This window comes from Oreochromis niloticus, linkage group LG23 (assembly GCF_001858045.2).
Source record: "Oreochromis niloticus isolate F11D_XX linkage group LG23, O_niloticus_UMD_NMBU, whole genome shotgun sequence".
In the NCBI taxonomy this organism is placed as follows: Eukaryota; Metazoa; Chordata; class Actinopteri; order Cichliformes; family Cichlidae; genus Oreochromis; species Oreochromis niloticus.
Genome location: NC_031986.2, coordinates 30,030,039 through 30,049,782, shown reverse-complemented (window position 1 = coordinate 30,049,782; position 19,744 = coordinate 30,030,039). Strand labels below are relative to the sequence as shown.

Sequence of the window (19,744 nt, the reverse complement as noted above, 5' to 3'; positions counted from 1 at the left end):
ACAGCGAAGCATATGTGAAACTTGAAAGTTGAAGATGAAAGGAAAATGGTTTCTACAATAGGATAATGATCTGCAAAAAGCCTCAGAACCAAACATCAACTACCTCAAGTGGTAGAACCAGGGGTTAAAGTGGGCCGGAACGATCTGGAACAGTGTTACCGCACCTTCCGTTAATGAGCAATTAAATCTGATAGGCAGGTTAATGCATATTACTGTCAAATTAGTTATAGTTTCATGTGCTGCAGCCTAGTGTTGCTCCCAGGGATGGCATGGAGATACTTGCTCTGTAATGATAAAATTATGACACTCTTCAGCCATGCTTATACCTTCAACACATCCAATTTTCTTGTCATCCTTTTGATATATTCACGTACATTATGAATAAACCTACACCTAGCACTACAGAAGAGACAGGCATATAAACAGAGTAATTGCAAACTGTGCATTTCTGCACAGTTTGTCACACAATGTATCTGGTAGCTAATGCTAATGTTTTTCTATGTTTCCAAGGGAGATGAAAAAAAAAGCTAATCTGTGGCACAGAGATGGACAAAGATGTAAGAAAGACCAGACACAGGACTAAGATGAGAGATTATTTTTAAAGGTAAGACCTGTTAGCCAAGTGAAATTTGAAAAACTGGAACACTGTATTTTAAGAGTTTTCAACTGGAAAAGTTGATGTGTTGCTGATTTATATAATTAAAATTACTATATTAATTTTTATAATTATATTTAAAGTGTTGCTGCTGATTAGATCCACACAACAGACTATGCTTTTGATACTAGATTTATACTGTCTAGCGGTAGGAACTCATCCATGAAGCATTGTGAAACATTTACTTATTTTGTTGAATTCAGTTGGCTAAATCCACAGAGAGCGATGAATATGAATATCCGTACAAGTGACCTTTTCAAAGCCTGTACACAAAGAAAAATATACTGTAGCTCACAAAACAAAATATAAATAAAATATTGTATGTAAAGTAATTATTTTCCATAAGCTGCACACCTGCTCTCAGGTTTCAGCACCTGCCTGCATAGTAGCCTATGGTTTTGACTAATGGTCCAACAGCAAACAGATCCCAGACATTAATTTAATCAAAGTTCAAATAGGACCAGTACATGCAAAATAGTAGAAAAAACTCTCAGCGCTAGACATTTAATAGGTATTTAAGAATGTGACAAACTGAATAATGTTACTGAAGAAAAACTATCCATCCATCCATTTTCTTCTGCTTATCCAGGGCCGGGTTTTGGGGGCACTAGCCTAAGCAAGGACACCCAGACCTCCCTTTCCTTGCCTATCAGTCCTCACTGTCTGCAATGTTGCCTTCTGGTAGTGCAATCCCCTCAGTTCTGACTACCTTCGCTCTCTTTGTTACCATCCAACTACACATCCCAATCTCATTGCTTTAGATCCTAGGTGTGTATCATTGAATCGATGTCTCGTTCACCCCTGGCGTACAGCTTCATATCATCCATGTACAGAGAGTGGCTGACGACACACCATTCCAAAATCGGTATTCGTAGCCAGTCTTGTTGATGATCTGACTGAGGAGGTTCAGGCCTATGCAGAACAACAGTGGGGACAGAGCATCACCTTTGTAAATCTTGAGGGTTGAAGTTGGCCTCTAGTGTTTTTTGCCACATTCCCATCAAATTCTTAATGAAGGCTCTTAGGGTCCCTGTTGATCTTGTATAGTTCTAGGCATTTCTGGATTCATTCCCAATTCCCTTCTGGGCCCTACTCAAACCATACTAAACCATATGCCTGTTCATCTTCCCTGATATGATGCCTGACAGGAGCTTCCATGAGGTGTTGAGGCAGGTTATTATCTGGTCGTTAGGTAGGACAGGTCCCTTCTTTGGATTCTTGGGGATCTGGACTGTCCAGCCTTTAGTTAACTATGCTCAATGCATGTCATCCATTAGCATCTGGTTCATTTGCTGAAAGATGTTCTTGGAATTCAGTTAGCTTCTGTAGCCAGTAGGTGTGAAACATATCAGGGCCTGATGCTGTCCAATTCATTAAGCTTGAGACCCTTTCTTTGATTCTTGTTCAGGGAGGTTGCGGTCTGCTAGTCTGCGTTGCATCCTTCTCCTGCTCTTATTGCTCCATCTCCGACCTTGGTGGGGATGTTCTCATATTATTCTCCTGCCACTGAGAATACACCTCGGATGGTTCAGTGGAGAACAGCTGGTTTATTGTCCTGGCTCCTATCTCTCTGGTTAGCTTCTTCTTCTTGGTTAGCCAAAGGTGTGAGTCTTGGCTTGGCAGTTTCTAAGGCCTCAGGTAGGCCTCAGCTTGCTGTGCTTCTTAGGCCCCCTTTCTAATATGTTACTGCAGATATTAGTCTGACAGACAGACAGACAGACAGAAATAGGTTTTACATCCACAGCACTACTTACTGGTCAGCAAACAAAACTGAGCACAAGCTGAAGTGAGACACAAATTAAAATATGCATTATGAAGCTACCTTGTCTGAAGTCTATGCTCAGTGTAGACAGACCAGATAAAAAGGTAGCATTGCTATTAACTGTTATTTTTATTAGAATCTGACCTTTCAGTTTCTTACACTTACCTTTTGCTTTAAAGAAAGACCACTGTAATACTTACGGCTGGCCATTACAGTAGCTGATTGCTATGTAGTTACTAATATTACCTCCACAAATGAGCTGACATTTAACACTTTTCCTTATGGAAAGAACACATCTCTGGACTCCTCCAAAATATTCAAGTCTTATGTGTAAAGTGCAACTGACATCAGTGTCTGCAATCCGATCCAGTCCTAGGTTTACAAAAACACATGCAATAAACACTTACAGTTAAAGATTACGATTCGTAATTTGTTGCAGACAGAACTTTATCAGAACCCTGATGACAGGATTTCAGCACTATGAACTGAAATCCTGCAGCCTCCCAACAGTTTGGATGGATATTGCTGAGTTGTTGCAAGTCCAGTTACAACAGAGGTATCATGTTGGTGACATGGTGCTCAAAAATTTTGGCAATGCCAAAAGCAAACGGCCAAACTGTAATAGCTAACTAACAATAAAATACAGAGAAAACAACAGCAGATTGTAGGGATACACTACACTTTACAGCACTGCTAAACCCCCATCATAAAGCTACTAAATTAATATATTCTTCTTTCTAATTAATATTTTAAATATTATGTACTATAATATCAGATCATAAACAAAACAACATTAAAATTAATACATCAACATCCAAATTAAACAAAAAGCAACAGGCTTGTTCTTGAATATTCGGAGAGATGTAATTGATGTGAAGTCATCAGATAGCTTGTTCCAAAGAATAGGACCACAATAACGGACAGCACCCTCAGCAGACTAAGATCTGATTCTGGGAAGAGGGAAAAATCTGCACTTGATGACCTGAGAGGTCTGACTGGACTGTAGAGTGTGAGCAAGCCAGAAATATACCAGGGGGCCAAACCACTGAGAGCTTTGTGAACTAATAGAAGAATTTTAAAGGTAACTCTACACTGGGGGCCAATAGAGTGCCTTCAGTACGGGGTAAATGTGGTCAAATTTCTGTGTACCTATATTACAACCAACCAACAAGCCAACCAACCAACTTATCATAGATACTGCTGATCTTAGCTCATTGTATAAAGCACATCTGTCCAAAGAATCAATTTCTGTCATTCTAACCTCTACACCACCACGAGAAAGACGAAAGACATGTCAAAGAACATCAGGGACAAGACTGGAGACCTTCACAAGGATGAGATACAAGACCATCAGCAAGAAGTTTTGTAAGAAGGTGACAACTGTTGATGTGATTATTCTAACATGGATGAAATCTAAAATGACCATCAGTTGCCCTTGTTCATTGTAAAACATGAAAAAGGTTAACTAAAACACCTTAACAATTTCTTTTTACACCAATTACAATGATTTGTTAGTGGCAGCCAAATACAGTATGTCATTAATGTAAATGAATGTGATAGTTCTGGTCTGTCAGGGTTTTCTTTCTTTTTGCTTTCTATCTCAGTCTCTCTGACCCTCAAGTGGAGGTGGGCACTTTAAGGACCAGCTCAAACAACCATTTTCCTGACAGATTGTCATTGCATGTTGTCTGGTAATCAGGCTCCTTTTTTCTTGTGAAATTCTCTTGCGTGTTCCTTCTACTAACATTGCTTTTCCTCTATCTTGCAGTCACCTGTTCAGTTGGCTGAAAACGTAATCTCATGTCCAGTATCTACCTGCTGTCTTGGGCTGGTTTGGTCTTTCAAGCAAAGGATTTATCTCCACTTACCTGTTTTTTTCTCGGTTAAGCAGTGAAAAACATGACTCCATGATCCAAATTGTGAAGTAACAAAAAGAACCATTGAACACAACATCAAGCAACATAAAAACGAAGAATTTGCATCAAATTGGATATGTGCAAACATAACAGAGATGTTGACAGTGCTGTCACACTCCTCCAACGCCTTCTTATAAACAGCCCACACTTGTCATCTTTTTAAATGACAAACTGGATCTAACATTGAAATGACAACTAGATGACATATGACACAATGAATATTGCAATGGAAATTAGATTTTTGTCATGCAAAAACTGTGTTTTATTACTAGAAAACAAATTCATGAATTAGCTGCTAGTATTGAGATACTGATTGGTGATATGCACACTATGTTCTTTGGCCTTGCTGTGCCACCCCTGGCAATATTGTACTGGACTATTTTTGCTTTTTCATTTTATTTTATTTTTAAATTATATTATTATTACTATTATTACTATTATTATTACTATTAATGCTATCATCATCATCATCATCATCACTTGCTCTTTAGCTATTGTTTTGGCATGAAAAGTAAAATGGTAAATGGCCTGCATTTGTATAGCGCTTTACTCAGTCCCTAAGGACCCCAAAGCGCTTTACACTACATTCAGTCATTCACCCATTCACACACACATTCACACACACATGTAATCGCTATGTATATCAAGCATAGTGCTAGTTTTCAACAGCCCCAGTTTTAACTTGCCAAGCTGAAAGATTACGATGTAGAGTACCTATTGTATCCAAGCATCACCAAGAGGTCCCACTGGAGGACTCTCATATGAAATCTCACTATTGTTGCAACTGTGGCAGCAAGAGTGCCAAATTTTCTCAACAAAGGCTAGCAACTTTGACCAAATGTTGGTATTTGCCAGCCTAAAAATGTGAATTTCTTCAACGCATCCTATAAACCATGATAAATTAAGGTTATTTGGATTAACCAATAAAGCAAAATGAAAATCAAACTTAAAATATACCTATATGAGTCCTCATATAGGTATATTTAGTGGATGTTGAGTACAAACAAAGTAAAGACTGAGCTGTTCCCTTATTCAAAAGGGGTGACCACAGCAGATAGCTCTGCATATTTGATCTTGACAATTTTCACAACAGATGCCCCTCCCAACATAATCCCAAAGGCATTTGGGTGTGCTTTCGCATGTTAGGAAAATGTGTAAACCACTGCAAGATGGTGTTACAAAGTAAACTGAAAAGTACAGGTAGTTTTAGGAAAAAAAGAAGAACATCCAGGAAACCTTTACATCTGCTAGTTTTATATCCACTTGATAACCAAGTACTTAAGATCTACTTGGATACAAAAATCCACATGCACACACACACACACATGGCTGTTACATCAATCTGTTAGCCACTATAGTTCTGGCGTATTAGAAAGCTGTAGTCACATACTCAGAGCTGTTACAACAGATGAGAGTTGACTGATTGTTGTATGTTTGTGTGTGTCATCCATATTCCATTGATCTTTTCTAAGAGCATATGTCTCTGACTGTGTATATTCAAGGAAACATTATTGTATAGCACACGGGGGTGCTGTTGTGTGGCTGCATGCTCATGTAAGAGAGTGTGTGTGCATACAAACACTAGAGGGGCTTTTCTGAATGTCATCCGGAATGAGCAAGAGGCTGCTTCTGCCAGTGGCACCGCTGTGGTCTCCACGGTAACCAGTGTTAAAATGCTGCCATGCTGCTCCAAGGAGACACTGAGGTAGGTTGGTATTATGGGATGATGAGCTACACTAATACGTCAGAGAGCACACGAGGGATGAAAAATTGTTATAATGTTAGCAAAACTACAACTGGCCAGACAAGACATCTGTTCCATTAGCAGCAAATGTATTACAAATCTGTGACTTAACCCTCACTGCTCTTTTTCTTGGATTGACCATCTTCTGCACTGGCAGCTGCCAGTTTTATTGTTTTCTGCTATCTTCATTGCTGCTAACAAATACACATTTTTACACTGATCCTTCACAACAGGAAACTTGTTCTGTAGTATTGATGCACAATGGCTAGATTTATACTGACAGTCCAGAGGTCCTGTATTATGCGGTGTCAAACCAAAGTTTTATGGGACAAGTATGTTGGAGGCATTCCAGTAGAGCAGCACTCACTTAAATACTAGAAAAGTGAATATTCAAGACAGTGTTTGCCAGTTGTGTTATACATGCATAATACACACAGTTGCCAACTGCTAGTGGCAGCCCATTCTCCAGAGAACCCAATTAATACTGCATTTATTTACATATGTAAAACTTAACCACAATAAAACATAGTCTCTTGTTTGCTTAAGAACTTTTCACCATGCCAGGTCACACTAGCATTACAGAGCATACCCACAGTTCTGCACTGGCCACAACAGTATGAGATGCAATGAGTTCATGAATCTTTTAAAGAAGGAGCGAGCAAAGAAAAAAAAACTTGAACTGATGAACTTGAGTAATTCTCAAGTTTTTGGGCCATTTGAACTGTTTTGTTCTTTGTTTTTACTTAGTTTTTCACTGGCAATGGCACTTTTATTTTTGGTTTAACACATTTGTTGGGTTAAGGCAGCAGAAATGTGATTATAATGAACTGTCAAACCAGTGGAAACTGCTGTTGTTGACCAAAGACAAATGAGGAGGAGAGAGGGCACGGATGTAGTCAAGGACGACATGCAGAGGGTTGGTGTGACAGGGATACGGTGAAAGGGAAACAGATGATCCCCCGTGGGGACTCATAAAAGAAAGAGCTGAGAGGAGAAGAAGACAACATTAACCTTACATAAACTAAAATAACACTTAACAGTAATAATGGATTTAAATGTAACCCCATGGTCCTCTGCAAGCATCTGTTTGTGAGTAAGACACCGGCTTTAAAAAGCCGGGAAAAAGACAGGGATAATATTTGATTTTTACAGTTGGAAAAACGAATGCATAAAACGAGAACGTTTGTACTTTTTTCATTTTGTTTTCTTTAAAATTATATCGTGAGCTTTGGTACAGCTTTTATCAGTCATGCACTTAAGATACAGACTGGGCAACAATGTTTAAAAGCTGTTATGTACCTTCAAATTTCTTAGGATTTTTTTTTTTTAAACTTTACTTTACTAGTTCTTTTAAACCATGCCTCAAAAAGATCTTGGAACATTGTATAAATAAAAACAGACTTAAATATGAAGTAAATAACAAATAGATATCAACAAATCACAATTTTAGTTATTGTCAGGGGTATTAAATCACTCTGTCTCTCAAAAACACACAAAAGTTATCACACATGACACCTCCCAGCCTGATGAACAATGAGGTTCCAGTAACGGACTGGAACAAAGTTGGAAACAGCCAGCAGTTCCGAAGTACATCAAAGCGAACATACAAGAACTGCACATTCCCACATCCTCCAAACTGTGCTGAAAACACAGGTACATTGTGATATCTTCAAAAGAAATGGATTCAAACAATAGCCGCTGTACTGTATGAGTCCGCAGGGTATTGTGTGCGGCACCAAATGACAAATATTAATTTTCATCAAACAATTCGCCCTCTATCTCTCACTCCTGCTGTCTGCGTGTGTGTGTGTGTGTGTGTATATGTGTGTATGTCTGCTCCTCTTGGCCTTTCCTCAGCTGTGGACCCCTGGGATACAATGGGCTGCTATTTGAAGCCCAGGACCTAGTTTCACTACTACCATGGGCTCTGTCTTAGATGCACATTTTAAAAAAAAAGAAAAGAATGAGACAGAGAAGGAGTGTTGTGACTGAAATTAAATTGTTAAGTGTACAGTTTGAGGGTTTGTCTCACTAGACCAGTCTATGTCAAATTAATAGAAATCAGGTCAATCTAATTAGAAAGAAATGCTACATTTTTCTTTTCATTCCAAAACATCAAATTAACATAGGTTGCCCATGTGATGAGTTACTGACAGTGTTGGGTGTAACACGCCAATTTAATCACAAAGTAACTTATAAGACACACATACACACTAATAAAAAGTCAGATGGTAACAAAGAGAGGGAAGTAAGTCAGAACTGAGGGGACTGCACTACCAGAAGGCATCACAGTGTCAGAATGACCTGTACATCAAAAAGATGGACAAAGCTTAGGAAGCAGAAACACAAGCATGCATATACTATATGCTGCTGATATGTTGTCTAATTGGTAACCTGTGCTATTTAAAATATCTTTAAATGGCACTGTGGATTCTATTGCTTTTAACAGTTCAACAGTTTGACTACTGCTTGTCGAGCAGTTTGAGAGTATTTGCAGACCTGTTAGAGTCTTCCATGCAAACAACTATTAATCGCAGCAACCTGCTAGCACCCAAAGCAATTACAAAGCAATTATTGTTGAATATTTCTACCTCTTTGCAACCAGCTTCACACTAGCAACTGCCAGAAATCCATCAACTCACCAATCAGTTGCAGAAAATACATTTTTACCCTTGTGACCGGTGGCTGCCAGACAATCACCAACATGTCACGGAGGCCTAAATGAGCTTTTGCGCACAACAAATTTCCAAAATCTAAAGGCTACACACCTGTACACCTAAACATCCTCAAACTGACCATAAATTTGAGTCATTATTTCCCCACAAGTCACATAAAAACAGGAGATTGTGCCTTCCATGAAGGTATGAATTATTATATTTGATTGTGTCCTTCTCACTCAAAACTATGACAAGATCCATCTTGATTTTCTGAAGCTCCATTAAATAGATCGCCCTCCTTTCCAAAAGCAGGTGGTAACAGTCCATCATACAAAACTGTCATAACGGCAATGTCATTGTGAGCTAATACTGGGCTAAATGATGGAACCCATTTATTTTTTTTGTTTGTTGTGTTTTGTTTTAACTTCAAAAGTTACAGATTTATCATCTAGTTCCAGTTCCTGATGTAATTAAAAAAAATGAATCTATGGCATATATTCAATATATATACACCCAAAGATATGATAAAAACTTTTAATAATAGCAGTAGATATTATAAATCCATTCTGATCATGTCACTCACATTTTTCTTTCCATTCTTCCTCAGTCATTAGAAAATAATGCTGCATTTGTCTTCGGATATGACCTAACAGCTGATTTGCATGACTAAGAGTGCAAATTCTGTGGTCCTTTCAATCTCTGCGATTCCTTAGTGCTGTAATTGTGCTTCTGCGGTACAGTCATGGAGCTTTCTAAATGAATGAGCTGAAGGAAAACAAGCTTATTTCCTTTCTGTGACATTAATAATTTGCCATGCCGAGTATAGTTTCATTATTTAAAAAAATGCTGCCCTGAACATCACGTACTCATGATAGAGGAAGAATCTAACTAAAGCAGCTGCAGAGATGGATAAGAGTGAGAGGAACGAGAGAGATGAGAGATGAGAATACGAGTTGCAGGAGGATGAGGCGACTAAAGGAGGCATTAATATGCATTGTTGCAGACATTCCATGTAAATAGCCCTTTCTCCCCTTGCTCATCTTGGTTTCCTGTTTTTATGCAGACACATATAGCCACGAGTGCAGGTACATGCAGGAGACAGCCATTGTTGTCAGTCTCTGGTGCATCAAAACCAATATCAGTTCCCTCCAAATTAATTACCAGCTCTCGCCCTGGCCTGCTTCCGTAATAAGTCTCTCAGGGAGCACAAGTGATAGGCTATACTGTGTCCTGTTCCTCCCTCCACAGGCCTGACAGCTATTTCCCCCTCAGCTGTGGTCTTTCAACGCCTAATACAACCCACCTCCTCACCACCACTTCCCTTCTGCCCTCACGCTGCATGAGAGAGGATGAACCTGTGAGACAATCACTCCCTGAATTGGCTTTGTGTCAAGGAGAATTAAGTCATGTTCCATAATGGGATCAGCACCACAGAAACAGCCCCCACGTGTGATGCGCTGGCACATTGTGGATGTAAAACGACTTGTTGATTATCAGTGTGTGTAGATCAAATATTCGGTCACAGTGTGGCAGGATATTAATATGATGAAATGGCCTCGATGGTTCAGGGTGCAGCAGCAATGAGACTTTGATCAGTCATCCTCCTGGCTACTTGCTAAACACACCATTATACAAACTGCAGTGGTGTTTGGTAAACCAAGCTTGGTAACAAATAATTCAAAAATGCAGTAAGGTTGGACTTTCTTCAGAGTGATGCACAAACTTGCAAGGAATCTAAAAAACCCCAAAGCCGTTGGTCCTATGGCTGCTGAGGTTTGAAATCTGAGATCTAAGCTGCCCCTGACAACCAAAAATGGAGGTGTGTAAACCAAGCATCAGAGATGTTTCTAACACATAAAATCTGTAAAAATGTGTCCTTCATAAGCTGCAGAAGCTAAGGTCCACAAACTCATGTAAACTACTGAAGCTAAGTCTATTTTGTCCAACATACATAAAGCCAGGGTAAAAAAAAAAAACAGCTAAGCAAGTCTTTTATAAGTATAAAAATTAAAGTGTTTAAGCGCTCTTTAAAAAAAATTAATTAAATAAATGAAAACAGCTATTCGTTAGTATTAGTAGAGACATAAACCACAATCCTCTATTTGTAGTCTTTAAATCACAAACCAGTTTTAAAACTGAACGCTTCAGTTTTCTGTTCAGTGTTAAAAAAAAAAAAAAATGTTGGCCATGATGTATGGAGTCTAAGATTTGTAAGCAGCTTCTATGATATAAAAGAATGACACCCTGTAAAAAAACAAACAACCATTGTGCCTTTAAAGTACAGACAGCTCTTTATGTGTGCAAACACTGTTTTCATTTGATGTTTAAAATCTATAACTGTTAGCCACTTCTAAAGAAGAAAAGTTGAAGTCTGCAAATTGTGTCTGAAGCACAGGAAAAACTGGTCTGCAAGTACATTCTTTAAACAAAAGTCTTCAGTGAACTATTTCTATCTGCACCCTGCAAAGTCCAGGGATTCCTGCATATATGCCTTCAGGGATTTTAAATGAACTGTGATAGTGCCCACCTTAGTAGATGGGCTAATTATTCATTTTTGAATATTACATATATCTTTTTTATCAGATGTGTATTAAATGAACTATGAAGAAAATGGATAATTTACCTGAAGGTTGATTTGACAAGCATATAAAAGATTCAGCATAAATATCTTATTATATTAATCTGAGGTCTGTAATTTTCTTTTCATTTGGGGTTTCTCTGTTTACATTTCAACTAAATATACACTGACTGGTCACTTTGTTAGGTACACCTATTCAACTGCTCGTCAACACAAATATGGCCACATGGTAGCAAATCAGTGCATTTAAGGCATGTAGACATAGTTGAGGTGATCTTTTAATGTACAAAATGAATCAGAATGGGTAAGAAAGGTGATTTAACTGACTTTGATCATGGCATGGTTGTTGGTTAAGAATTTTTAAAAAACTGCTGATCTGCTGGCATTTTTTTGCAAAAAATAATCAGAAAAAGAGAAAATATGAGTAAGTAAATAACAGTGAGTTGATGCTATGTTGATGTCAGAAGTCAGAGAAGATTGGCCAGACTGCTTTCAGCGTATAAGAAGGCAACAGTAACTCCAATAATCATTACACCAAAGGCATGCAGAAAAGCATTTCTGATTACTCATCTCTGAATGTTGACCTCGAAGCAAGTGGACTACAGCGGGAGAAGATGGCACCAGGTGCCATTACAGTCAGTAGAGAAACAGGAAATAAAGGCCAATATTTGCACAGGCTCACCAAAATTACTTCATAGAAGATTGGAAAAATGTTGTAGTCATAATTTGGCATAAGCAACATGAAAGCACAAATTCATGATGCTTTGTATCAACAGTTCAGGTGTTCATGGTGTGAGTACATTTTCTTGGCCACTTAGAACTAATAGAGAATTGTTTAAAGGCTACAGCCTGTCTGACTACTGTTGCGGCCCATGTTCATCTGTTTATGACCAGAGTGTTCCCATCTTCTGATGAATGCTTCCAGTAGGATAGTACGTCATGTCACAAAGCTCAGATTGTCTCAAACTGGCTGCTCGAACAATGGTTTCCCTGTACTGAAATGGCCTCCACAGTCCCCTGATCTCACGACAATAGGGCACTTTGGGGATATGGCAGAACGGGAGATTCGCATCATGGATGTGGAGCCAACAAATCTGCAGCTATTGCATGATCTCTAAGGAATGTTTCCAGGATCTTGTTGAAAGAAAGAAGGATTTCAGGTAAATGGGGGTCCAACCCAGTAGTAGCAAGGTGTACTTAAAGTAGCCAATTGGTGTATACAGAGTAACTATATGATTTTTTTTAAAATAAGGAAAGTCACATTTGCTTTGCTGAGAAGTGTACAACATAAACTCACTCACAAGCAGGTGACACTGTCCTCCAAGGTTTCCCAGTTTCATTTAAAGCAGAAATCCAGAAAACAAAACAAAAACACAAATACTAATTTTTTATAAATAACAAAAGGGGCTCCTTACTTTCCACTTATGCTGTTAACCAGGTGACTCCAGTGGCAGTACGGGGGGAGCTGTTCCTCACTCTAATCCTCATGTAGCAACGGCAAGGATTTCCAATACTCCATAAATTCAGGGCTTATCTCCAGACAGTGACTAGTAAATGGTAAGCAATGCTATCAATCATGGAGCTCCCTGCTGTGTGATTCATTGTAATGTGTTTCCATTTAAAATTCCCCCAGGGTGGAAGAGAGAGGAAAGAGGAGAAGAGGAGAACAGCAAGTCTCTAGGCATCAAATTCCCCACAACAATCAATATGTGGAGCTCAAACAGTCCATGCCTCAGTCTACCTAAGGAAAATAAATGTATTAAGGTAAGGAAATGCTTTAAAGAGAAAGGAAACATGTTTGTGTGAAAAGAGAATAATCAGGAATGGGGCATCAAAGTAAAAAAGGCTGGGAACATCTGGAAACATGGCTGCTTAAATTAAAAGTCTGAGTGGGTCAGCTTTGAAATGCAGTGTTGCTAATGGTGCATTAGTTCAAAGACAGCAAAATTGAGGTCTATTATGGAAAAGAAGCAAAAGAGTTGGATAATGAGATAACAGCGATAGCAGATAAAGGTGGCTTCAGGACAACCTGGGCAATAGTCTGGGTGAATTTACAGACTTGTAAATTATCATTTTTATTTTCATCACCAATGGCATTGAACACTACATATCAATACTATAGAAATGCATTTAGGTCCATATATTTATTCTTACATACTGCATGCGCTTATATAATAAGATGAGTTTCAGCATCAATTTGAGGAGAAAAACTAAATTATGCATTAACTGTTGAGGAATTACAACCAGTCTTAAACACAGCCCCCATATTTCAGAAGATGTTGTTTAAAAAAATATAGATAATAATACAAGTGCATTTTTATACTTCATCTAGAATATTTCAGACAATGTCTACCTGGAGCCTGGAACCCATGGACATCACCAAAAAGTGTTTTCTCCTACCAGGCCTTTCCTACATGTCTTCCATTTGTTTCCTCCTCTATTTAGTTTTCTCTTCAACATGTGAAGTGCAGACAGATCGAAAAGAGACTGGGTGACTGACGACCACTGTTTAGTTTCCTTAACTTTAAAAACTTTTAGGTTATTGTCCATATATACTATGAGACATTGTTCACTCAACAATGTTTGAATTTTTTCCAGGTGCTTATGAAGCTTTTTTGTAAATTCAATAAGTTAGTTCTGTACTCGCTCATTTTTTGTGCTGCTATTCTATTCTTTTTGTCACTTCCGCTATGCCATGCTGTCAAACTCGATTCGGTTGTTCTGGTCCAGTAGTTTTCTTGCCCTTCTTCTGTGAGCAAATGTGTGTCTGTTCCCTGTGAGTCTAATTAAACAGTTTTGTTAAATCAAAAGTACTCAATAAACTACAGTACTGTCCAAAAGTTTTAGGCAGGTATGAAAAAATGCTGTAAACAAAGAATGCTTTCAGAAATATAAGTGATTGTTTATTGGCCCCAAATGTATTCTGCAGCAGAACAACGACACCAAACATACAGCCAAAGTCATTAAGAACTATCTTCAGCGTGAACAAGAACAAGAAGTACTGGAAGTGATGGTATGGCCCCAACAGAGCCCTATCTCAACAATCATTGAGTGTGTTTGGGATTACATGACGAGACAGAAGGATGTGAGGAAGCCTACATCCACAGAAGTTCTGTGGTTAGTTCTCCAAGATGTTTGGAACAACCTACCAGACAAGTTCCCTCAAAAACTGTTTGCAAGTGTACCTAGAAGAATTAATACTGAGTTGAAGGCAAAGGGTGGTCACACCAAATATTGATCTGATTTAGATTTCTCTTTTGTTTATTCACTGCATTATGTTGATGGGTGTAAATAAATGATTGACACTTCCATTTTTGAAAGCATTCTTTGTTTACAGCATTTTTTCTCACCTGCCTAAAACTTTTGCATAGTACTGTATATTCTCCTTATTGAGCTGTGTTCTTTCATATTTTCAATAAAGTTTAGTAACCCAGTCCCTATCAAAGTCATGTATGCCCTTGTCTTTTGCTTCTGCTATGCTTTTTTTTTGTAAACTGTAATTTTGCCTTTTTCATTCTAAAAGTAGAAAAATGTTTTAAACTTTGTGGCTAAGTCCCGTGTCCTCTCTTTCTTGAACTATTCTTTTACAAACAAAACAATTTGTGCACTTTTGAGATTGTTCCAAAAAAGTGAAGCCAAAAAAAAAAAAAACCCTCACAGCAGGAGGTAACACTTTGCAGTTGGCAAGTTACCTCACAATATCATTTGTCACTGCAAGATATTAATAAAAGGTGGAGAAAAAATATTGTTGTTATTCGTCTGTGAAGGTTCTCAGTCATCCAGGTCATCGTAGTTTAAGGACCTTGGAAAGAAAAGCGTCTGGACTTCTTTGAGTTGCTTGAAGACGTTTCACCTCTCATCCAAGAAGCTTCTTCAGTTCTAAGGATCAGTGGTGGAGAGTCCCAGATTTAAACCCAGTGGGAGTTTCCCCCCAAAGAGGGACAAAGGACCCCCTGATGATCCTCTACCTAATCACATGAGCCAAGGTGTGAAAGTGGGTGTGGGTCCCAATCAGTCAGGGTTTCGGGTGAGCTCATTGTGAAACCTGGCCCCACCCTATCATGTGATTTCCTGAGGTCAGATGGCCCAGGATGTGAGTGGGCGTTAAGGCGTCTGGGAAGGGATCTCAAAACTGGATTATAGATGGCAGACAGTTGGTGTCGTAAACCACCACCTCTGTTCAAAGATGGTCGCTCACAGTGGACGTAAGTGGACGTAAATGTCCACTTACGTCCACTGTGAGCGACCATCCTGGGCCATCTGACCTCAGGAAATCACATGATAGGGTGGGGCCAGGTTTCACAATGAGCTCACCCGAAACCCTGACTGATTGGGACCCACACCCACTTTCACACCTTGGCTCATGTGATTAGGTAGAGGATCATCAGGGGATCCTTTGTCCCTCTTTGGGGGGGAAACTCCCACTGGGTTTAAATCTGGGACTCTCCACCATTGACCCTTAGAACTGAAGAAGCTTCTCGGATGAGAGGTGAAACGCCTTCAAGCAACTCAAAGAAGTCCAGACGCTTTTCTTTCCAAGCTCCTTAAATTGTTATTATTCATTTATTTTGTTTTGTGATATAGTGTCAGTGTGAGCTCAGATGCACGTTGAAACAATTTTGTTGTTGATTTTCAATTTTGAAACTCAATGAGAGATGTCATAAGTGACACACAAGGATTTTTGTGATGCTTATGAGGAAATGCAACCCTGCTGTCCTCCTCCTGCACAGCAGTACCAGCTGTCAAGGCAGAGTGTGAAGTAGCACCACATCCTGGATCTGTACAAGTTTCCTCAGCATCTTTGTGAGAAATCACGTTATCAATCAGAGTACCACTGTGAGGCATATGATGAGCGCATTAGTCACAGGCTGTCCAGCTTAAACTCATTCAGTGGAACACAGATGAGAGAAAAACCGATGACCACGAATTCTGTTAAATGCAAGTCCTCTGACTAAACCATCACATCAAATATGTGTTCACACCTGAATTGCAAGGTAGATACAGGAATTAGAGGACTGTCTGGGACTTTAACATTTTCTTTTACATCTGTTCAAGCTGTGGAGCTCTTTCCCTCAGCTAAACTAATGCACACACTGAGTCACATATTAGTGTAAGTAGATAGATTTCAAACTAATAACACAGCCAGCATGTTTCATTCCTCTGATTAGTCAACCAACATTGCCAAGTGTGGTATGCACAATGTGTACTTTCACCAAAAGTAATCTTAAAACGCCCTGACAGATTCAGTGTAGCTCAGGGCTGAGGAGGACAACTGCCATATTCCCAAAAGACTGTATAAACTCGCATTGAATCTATGTTACAGTTTCTCTATGTGATGTGTAGAAAAACACACACTGTCACTGATCATTAGAGTCAGACAGTGCCTGTTTTGATGATGAGATAATTCATAGTCATAAATAATTAATTTACTGCCAGACTGCATTAAGACTAGGCATAAAAATGCCCATTCCGAATCTGGAGACACTTATATCATTCGGAGATTTCAACAGATGAAAGAAACAGATTCTTGCATGTTGGATGTAAACACAAAGTGTCCAGGAGTGGTCAGCTGCACAGCTGAAGTTGCCAGCATGTGTGAAGAAAAATAATTCAGTTGGATCATGGTGAATGGAGTGATTCTTATGTAGTGCTTTTTTACTCTACTTGAGAACTCAAAGCACTTTCTACAACATGCCTTCTTGGCCCAATCATACAGGGAACAAACCACCAACCTTCCAGTTAGCAGATGAACTGCTCCAACTCCTGAGTTACAGCCACTCCATCATGGAGACACAGTTGAAGGACAGATCAACTACAGAGTGGGCTTTCATTGTGGCGTTGGTCAATCCCAATAAGGAACAACACGGAACAGACGTTGGGGGTTTTTTCTCCTCATTTACGTGATTTAAACTGAGCTTTTAGTGTGAAATGTCAAAAATTACACTGTTACTCCATCACTGGCTTATCATCAACTGAAGTGAGAACTATCATCCAGCACAGCAGGACACCAAGAAACCACTTCCATTTCATAGGCTGTTATCAAGAGTTTAAGTGGGCCAGAACAGCATTCCAGCACCTTCAGTTAAAGAGGAGTCGAATGTGATAGGAAGATTAATGTAAATTACCGGTGAATTAGTTAAATTTTTTTTGTGCTGCAGACTGATGGCATGGAAATTCTTGCTCAGTAATAACAAATGAAATACATCCCACATTATTGCACCTTCAACACATTCCTGAAATTTGATAAACTAGACTGAACTTGTCATAATTAATTTTACAGCTTTTTAAATCAGGTATTGGAAGCATATATTTGTTGCTGAATTATGTTTTTGTAAAACATCTTGTAAAAACAATTGAAGCTTAATTCCAAGATTGCATGAAAATATTAGGCAAAGAATCGAATTTAGTGATATTTAAAATGATGATGGCAATTATAGTGAAATATAAATAAAATGTAAAATCTACTAGTGTAAATCCTTTCCCTATGTGGCATCACTACACTTGAGATTAGCTCCCCCCAACTGCTAAATCCTATGGTAGCCCTTGGTAGCCTAGGTTGTTGTGATCTGGTTTATAGTTAAGGGTTTGTATGGTTAGCGCCACAGCTAATTTTATGCTTCACACAGAAATAGGATCTTTCATAAAAACTCTTTCGTAACCTGGCATCACTATCTCACACAGAGCACACACATATACTTTGATTTAACATTAAGCATTACAACATGCAAAAAGGAAACTAAGCACTCACTTTATCTACTCTTTTGTTCTGACCTAAAATCTGTGTTCATGCTGTATATGAAACAGATCACACATACTTTCTATTCTCCACACACTCTATCACAGGTCACATTCACACATTTATTTTAGTTTTAGTGAATAGTGTGAGTTTTTTTTAACTTCACTAAAAATGCTTTTAAATATATTTGTTGGTCTACTCAAACGATGAATATGGAGAAATACTGCTGCTGTTTAGCATTTATAAATCCATAATCCTTTGCTAGATTTAATTATGGTGAGACTGATTTACTTTTACTTCGTTATGAATAGTTGTAACGTTTTTTTTAAATAAAAAAGGACATCTAATATTAAGTCTATACGCCACATTTACATACTTGTGTTCAGAAATGTGCAATGATGTACAAAGTAGAAGTAAATTGGAATTGTTACAATGTTATTTTAATGACATCCAAGGATGTAACATGTCACAACAAAAGAAAAGTAAAGTGCAGGTAATGCATTCTGGTTTAAGAAATACAGCAGGTTCTGATGCACTATTGTACAGGAAGACTCTGTGGCATATTCCTATTGAAACAGAAAGGCCTAACAAAGATGTCACAAACCAAACAAAGCCAGAATGGAAATGGGTCTGCTTTCATTTTACTTTCATTCTCTGACATGCACTTGGAGACATGAGGAAAATGGAGATTGAGTGATGCTTGGTGAGCACAAAAGACCTTTTCCTTGTGCAAATTATCCCTTTAGACTTTGCCCTCACTCTGTACTTTCATCAAGTCAACACGGTCACAAAACTCATAAATATATTTTACCAAACCCATTAGTGATCTATTGCAAAAAACTCTTTGAATTAAACTTTTCAAATAATCTTCCTAGCCTTTCATAAGTCTACAATATGAATGATGAAAAACCCAATATTCTGTCTAGGAAAATATATATATTTTTGTCATTTCACAATCCAACCCCGTTGTCTCTTCCAACTTCAATTTGGACAGTCCGGGGGAGGTGTTAAGAGGCCATGTAAAGAGAGATGGAAAGGATAAATGGATGGCTACTGTCATTCTAAAGGCAGATTTCTCATTATGGCTGAGTTAAATCAAACCAAGATGACAATTTAAGGCTTATTAGGGCAACACATTAGAGCAGAGCTGAGATTATGAAAGGGGGCCCCATCATCAAAATGTAAGAGGTGATAGAGTAGCTGCTATTTCACATCAGGATAAATACAACCACTTCATGGTAATGTGTTTTGAAGTGCTGTCCCCTAAAAATAAATTATTTGAGCTGATCTTCTATAGAAAAAAAAACCCTTTATAAATTATAGTATTTCAAATTGTAAGCACACCAAATGTACTGTTACCTTGCCAACACCAGACGTCTGTTCCAAAATAATTCACAAAACAACCTATTTTCTTCTTTGTGCATTGAGATTGTTAATTATATTTGATTTTTCTACACATGACATAGAGAAACAGAAAAAAAAGATTCTCCTATTGCTGATGCATGCTCAGAAGTGTATGTTTCTACCAATCCTGTAGTAGTGAGTTAGTTTAAAAAAAAAAAAACCCAACACCAATTGGAAGCAAAATTGGCCAAATTGAACCAATCATACAACAAAACATTTACACGCAGGTTGGTAGGTTAATCATACTTGAGAATATGAGGGCCAGTACTACAGGAACTGCAGAGCTTGACTT

The 19,744-nt window shown here is 38.4% G+C and overlaps 1 protein-coding gene and 1 long non-coding RNA gene across 3 annotated transcripts in view; one reads left to right on the top strand and one right to left on the bottom strand.

The window, feature by feature from the left end:
- naaladl2 (N-acetylated alpha-linked acidic dipeptidase like 2) overlaps nt 1-19,744 on the bottom strand; it is a 460,031-nt gene that overhangs the window by 393,978 nt on the left and 46,309 nt on the right. The window lies entirely within an intron of this gene.
- On the top strand, nt 507-13,812 carry LOC102075931 (uncharacterized). Its single transcript, XR_266067.3, has 3 exons — nt 507-604; nt 12,946-13,076; nt 13,645-13,812. It is a non-coding gene; the product is annotated as an uncharacterized LOC102075931 (long non-coding RNA).